Below are 6901 nucleotides of genomic sequence, written 5' to 3' on the forward strand. Positions count from 1 at the left end.
AGGGAACAGAGGTCAGGGTCACCAGGCATTGTGTGTTGAATGGGGGACCTCTGCCTCTGCAAATCAGATCCTGTGATCATTAGCCTACTGCTGCTCTTGTGTGTCTGGTTCTGTCCTTATCTCTGATGATCTTTCTAGCTCTCTCTTTCCAGTTTGGATGGACCCTTTGACCCCAAGTGTCTAGCAGCAATTCCTGGCTGACAGTGAGTGGGGATTCTCCACAGGCTCAACAGGGACAAAGCCCAGTCTTCCTAAAAGCTTCAGTAGACGAGTCCCTGAAAAGGGTCAGGGTTTAGCTGAGATGAAACCAAAACGAGGGGCCCCCGGGTGGCTCAGTATGTCTTGGGCTCAGGTCATGATCCCAGGCTCCTGGGATGGAGTCCTGAGTCCAGCCCCGTGCTCCGCCAGGAGTCTGCTTCTTCCTCTACCCCTCCCCGCTGCTCATGATCTCTCATTCGCATTCTCACTCTCAAATAAATCTTAAAAAAAAAAAAAAAAAAAAAAAAAAACAACAACACCCGGGGCAAGTCACACCTCAAGCTTCAGGTAGAACTATATGAAACCGCCAATAATCAGTTGGTTTTGACCCACCAAAACATGGCTGTGGTTCAAACACAAAAGCTGCCTTTGAGAAGGAAACAGTCACAGAATCAAATCTGTGCTGCCACCCAGTGGTCAGAGCGAAGAAACAGAACTCTTGTTCCTCTGAGGGTGGTGGTTTACAGGGGTAATTTTCCCGGCGACACGCTGGATTAGGACCGCTACACAAGTGATTATTTAACGCTACTACGGTTTATGGCAATAATTACTTATTTTCTTTTTCTTTTCTTTTTTTTTTAAGATTTTATTTATTTATTTGACAGAGATCACAAGTAGGCAGAGAGAGAGAGAGAAAGAGAAGAGGAAGCAGGCTCCCCGCCGAGCAGAGAGCCCAATGCGGGGCTCGATCCCAGGACCCTGGGACCATGACCTGAGCTGAAGGCAGAGGCCTTAACCCACTGAGCCACCCAGGTGCCCCAATAATTACTTATTTTGGTGTGCCACAAATAGTTCTTCTGAGGTAGATGATAGGGATTTATCCCCATTTTAGAGGTTGAGTCAAATGAGGCCCCGGGGATTGCAAGATCCCACAGTGAGGGAGGCTCACCCAGGTTTGAGCTCAGAGACCTGACTCAGAGCGCGGCTGCTCACATCCAGCGGTTGCCCTTCCCATCTTAGAACATGAGGCTCCCATGCTGGAGATCCGAGTCCCCGGAGGTCCCAGCTGAGGTCCAGGTACACACTCCTGAATGTCTGAGCACTTTGTATTACACAGGAACGGAGGAGATTCGTGGAACCAGGACAGGACGTTAAATGAGTAGTTTTTAAAAACTGTATTAAAAATAGTTCCTGAGGCACCTGGGTGGCTCAGTGGGTTAAAGCCTCTGCCTTTGGCTGGGGGTCGTGATCCCAGAGTCCCAGGATCGAGCCCCGCATCAGGCTCTCTGCTCCGTGGGGAGCCTGCTTCCTCCTCTCTCTCTGCCTGCCTCTCTGCCTACTTGTGATCTCTATCAAATAAATAAATAAAATAATTTAAAAATTAAAAAAAAAAATAGTTCCTGAAGGGACATCCGGGTAGCTCAGTTGGTTGAGCATCCCACTTTTGATTTCAGCTTGGGTCATGATCCCAGGGTCCTGGCTGGGGAATCTGCTTCTCCCACCCCTCCTGCCCCAACCCACAGCTCATGCGCTCTCTCTCTCACTCTCTCTCTGTTCTCTCTTTCTCTCAAATAAATAAATAGAATCCTTAAAAAAAAAAAAAGACACTTTTTAAAAAGTTGTTCATTAAAACAAACAAAATAAAAATCTGTATGCTAATAAAACATTGATCAAGTAATTGTCAGCTTTGTGAAGTTTGCTCTGGGAAATTCTCTGTCCAAACATTAAGCGATATTTGTGTAATGTGGATTACATGTGTTGATTCAAATCTTCCTTGAGAGTAAAAATGTCCTCTGACTCAAATGGTATATCTAAATAGTAAGGCCCAAACATTCTTTCTCCTGATGCCTGGCTGCTTCCTGCCATCCTGTGAGGCAGGAGAATGCGGAGTAGGCAGGATGTCCACCATCACTGAAGGCTTGCGAGCTGGGGGCAAGAGCCAGAGGGCTGCTGGGACTGCCAAAGAGAGGGATCATTAGCCTGCTCGGGGTCACACACCTCACTGGTGGTGGAATCAGCTCATTCCCTGACTCCAGCCCCTGGAAGACCAGGGAAGCACTGGCCCTGCCCCTTGTAAGTTAGGAAAACCACAGGAAGACCTGAGCCCTCACAGCCTGTGAACTTTGGTCCCACTCCATGTGGACCAAGAACAGAAGGCACAAAGATGGTTTCAGCACAGGCATTCTGCCCCTGCCTTCCAGTTTCCCACAGAATCTAGTCCTGATTCAAGATGGCCACGAGGAGGAGTAGGGAAATGAAAGAGGGGGGACAGAGGAAGAGGCAGGGGACTGGAGGACAAGAAAATGGGAAGCTGACCTAGGGAAGAAAGGGCTTTAGGCTTACTCCATTTCATCTTCAGGCTTAGGAAAGGCTCTCATACCAGGCTGCTGTTTCTCATGTAAGCTTTTGGTGCTACTGCCCCGTGGAACAATTTGTTACTTAAACTGTAACCCCTGGAGGATTTTAATAGTTACCAATCACATTTAGATATGGCCTTAAGAAATACACATACTGGCAACAGGTCTTTGGGGAGAAGGACGATGTATGACCGTGAAGCCGGGCAGCTCTTGCCGCTTCCAGTCAGAGACCAGAAAAGATTAGACACAAACAAGTCAGCTGCAAGAGATTGGGAGCAGGGGACAACAGACGAAAAGGACTGCTGCCACGAGCAACTCCAACTCACTTTTATTAGATAGAAACAATAGCCAACAGAAGGACCAATGAAGGTCAAACGTTAGTCATGTCTTGCAGACAAGCAAGGAGGAGGGTCGTGTTTATAGTTAACCAAGCACATTCAAAGGACTCATCTAACAACAACGGGCACTTCTGGGAAGAGAAAGGAGCGACAACGAAAAAGGGAAGCAGGCGGTTTTCTTTCCACCCTGAGCTGACCAGGCGTTCCCGGCTGCCCGGCTTTGGTGAAGGGGTGGCCTCCCGCCCTGGGCGAGCCGGACATCCCCAGCTGCCCAGGTTCACAGTTGTACATCGTCCTTCTCCCCAAAGACCTGTTGTCAGTATATGTATTTCTTAAGGCCATATCTAAATGTGCTTGGCAACTAGTAAAATGCTCCAGGGGTAACAGTTTTTTTTTTTTTTTTAAGATTTTACTTATTTATTAGAGAGAGAGACAGTGAGAAAGAGCATGAGCGAGGAGAAGGTCAGAGGGAGAAGCAGACTCCCCATGGAGCTGGGAGCCTGATGCAGGACTCGATCCTGGGACTCCGGGATCATGACCTGAGCCGAAGGCAGTCGTCCAATCAACTGAGCCACCCAGGCATCCCCAGGGGTAACAGTTTAAGTAACAAATTGTTCCGAGGGGAAGCAGCATTTTGGTGTCTGTCTGAACTTTGTAAACTGTATTTGTATATTACTTTGATTAAGAATGTACATTAAGGGGCACCTGGATGGCTCAGTTGGTTAAGCGGCTGCCGTTGGCTCGGGTCATGATCTCAGCATCCTGGGATCAAGTCCCACATCAGGTTGCTTGCTCCGCAGGGAGCCTGCTTCTCCCTCTGCCTCTGCTTGTGCTCTCTCTCTCTCTCTGACAAATAAATCTTAAAAATAATAATAATAATAATAAATGTACATTAAGGAGCACCTGGGTTGCTCAGTGGGTTAAAACCTCTGCCTTCAGCTCAGGTAATGATCCCAAGGTCCTGGGATTGAGCCCCACATTGGGCTCTCTGCTCAGCGGGGAGCCTGCTTCCCCCTCTCTCTGCCTGTCTCTCTGCCTACTCGTGATCTCTGTCTGTCAAATAAATAAAATCTTTAAAAAAAAAAAGAAAAGAAAAGAAAAAAGAAAATGCAGAAATAAACTACAATGGACTTTCATGCATGGCTGGGGGTAATATTAAAATAGTAGGGCTGGGGCTCCTGGGTGGCTCAGTTAGTTAAGCGGGGAAGCTTGATTTCGGCTCAAGTCATGATCTCAGGGTCGTGAGATGGACCTGGCCTTGGGTTGAGGTCCCTGCTAGGAATGGAGGCTGCTTGGGATTCTCTCTCTCCCTCTCCTCTTCTAATCCCTTCCCCCACCCCACCCCCCTACCCAGCAGCCTCACACACACTCTCTCTCCAAAAATTAATTAGTTAAGGGGTGCCTGGGCAGCTCAGTGGGTTAAGCCTCTGCCTTTGGCTCAGGTCACAATCTCAGCGTCCTGGGATCGAGCCCCATCTAGGGCTCTCTGCTCAGCGGGGGAGGGGGGGCTGCTTCCCCCTCCCCCTTTGCCTGCTTCTCTGCCTACTTGTGATCTCTGTCAAATAAGTAAATAAAAATCTTAAAAAAAATAAAAATTAATTAGTTAATTTAACTAATGAATTAAAATGAAATAGTATAACCACTTTGACAAACAGTGTGGCAGTGTGGAGAGTAAGATGGGGTCACTCATGTCAAGCAGCCACGGAAGCAGTTAAGGGTATCGCAGCTAGGAGATATGGCTGAGACCAGCATTAGCTGACAGCCCAGAACTGACAAGAGCAGAGGCAGAGGACATCTGCAGGAGCCCAGCACATTAATTCCCTTTTATTAAAAGGGGGAGGATTTTGTCAGCAAACTGTCAGACTCTTCACACTTAACCCTCTATGTCTGACCACTTAAAAAAGGCAGCTCCTGCCCAAGCCTCCACCTGATTATTCTCCAGTGGGAACCGAGATCCCTCCCCACGTAAACATCAGAAGCATAAGTGCCCAGAGCTGACCGGCCCTAGCCTGGTGGACTTCGTGTTTGGTTTACTTCCTACGCTATTCTGTTATTTTGTTTGTGGCTTGTCCTGCGTTCTGCTCTGTGCGCAAGAAGCCAAGTTAATCACCCAGTGAAATGTCACTGAGTTTGGAATCCTGAACCTGCATTATAATTATGTTGACCTTGCTGACATCGTGGAAAGACACAACTCATGTGTACCCCTTACAGTGTGCTCATAACACACAGCTTCCTCAAAAGTGAAAAACACCATACAACCAAGCTACCCCATCCACGTGTAGGTATTTTATCCAAGAGAAATGGCAACACAGATCCACACCGTAAGGGCCTATTTAGCCAGAGTGATTCCATCTCAGTTAAACAGTGATTTGTTTATGCAGTAAAACTTCAACTGACCCTGCCCCCCACCACACCCGCTCCCAGGGGAACTTACTTAAAAGCAGTCCGGGAAACCAGTAAAATATGGTCGACCAGTCCCTGATAACAGAGCCCAGAATACAAGGACGAGTCAGGCCAGGTGGAGACATCTAATCAGTAAAGCACACACACTACCTCCCAAACTACCAAAGAATGTGGGCCCCGCCTTTTGGGCTCCAATTCAGACCAAGGTGATAGGCTAGTTCAAATAGCTACTATGGGGTGAATCGTAATTCAATTGACCACCCGTATGTGACCTAGCATGACTGTGCAGCTTTCTCTGTGTGTTACAATCTCACTGGCCACCTGTATGTGGCCAGGCTCAACCACGTGATCTTTGCTCTATAAAAGTTAGTCTGTGAGGCTGGGAGCGTTCGCTCTCTCTGTAAGAGGTGGCCCCGACTGGTCAGTTTGATTCTTGATGCTAGGCGTGAAATAAAGCTTTGCTTGACCTTTGCTTTGTATCAGTCTTGCTCCTTTGATCACAGACCCTAACACACACAAGGACTTTTTCTAAAAAGATTTATTTATTTGAGAGAGTGAGAACATGCGACCAGGGGGAAGGGCAGAGGAAGAGAAGCAGACTCCCCGCTGAGTGTAGAGCCCAACATGAGGCTTGATATTGAACCCTGACATCATGACCCTGAAAGGCTCGCCTAACTGTGCCACCGAAGGACCCCCACACAAAGACTTATAGGAGTTTTTTTAATAAAGATTTTATTTGAGAGAGAGAGAGAGAGAGCGCGCACAAGCAGGGGGAGAGGTAAAGGGAGAGGGAGAATCAGGCTCCCTGCAGAGCAGGAAGCCCAATGTGGGACTCAATCCCAGGATTCTAGGATCATGACCTGAGCCTAAGGCAGTGGCTTAACCAACTGAGCCACCCAGGTGCCCCACTTATAGGAATTTTTTTTAAAGATTTTATTTATTTATTTGACAGGTAGAGATCACAAGTAGGCAGAGAGAAAGAGGAGTAAGCAGGCTCCCTGCTGAGCAGAGAGCCGGATGTGGGGCTGGATCCCAAGACCCAGGGATCATGACCTGAGCAGAAGGCAGAGACTTTAAACCACTGAGCCACCCAGGCACCCCAGGAATTTTTAAGGCAGTTTTATTCACTAAATCTCAAAACCAAAGCAGCCCAGGTGTCCAACAGCAACCCAAATGTCTTTGGGGTCCTCAGAGGATACCTCCCCACCAGTCCAGCTGGGCCTCCCCAATCCACCCACCTCAAATCCAAATGGACAAACAGTCTGCGGCATATGCATACAATCAAATACTACTCAGCGCTGAAAGGAGGGAGCTACTGATACAATCACGCAATAACGTGGATGACTCTTGGAAGCATTGTGCTAAGTGAAAAGAAGCTGGGCACAAAAGATCACATCCTATATGGTCCTATTTATGGGAAATTCCAGGGGAAAGAAAAGTGTAGTGATAGAAATCAGATAAGTGGTTGTCTGAGGCCAGCAAAGAGAGCGTTGACTGCAAAGAGGCAGAAGGGAATTTTCTGGGGGGTAATGGAAACATGCTATATCTTTTTTTTTTTTTTTTGAGATTTTATTTATTTATTTGAGAGAGCATGAGAGGGGAGCG

Source organism: Mustela nivalis, assembly GCF_964662115.1.
Source record: "Mustela nivalis genome assembly, chromosome: 1".
NCBI lineage: Eukaryota > Metazoa > Chordata > Mammalia > Carnivora > Mustelidae > Mustela > Mustela nivalis.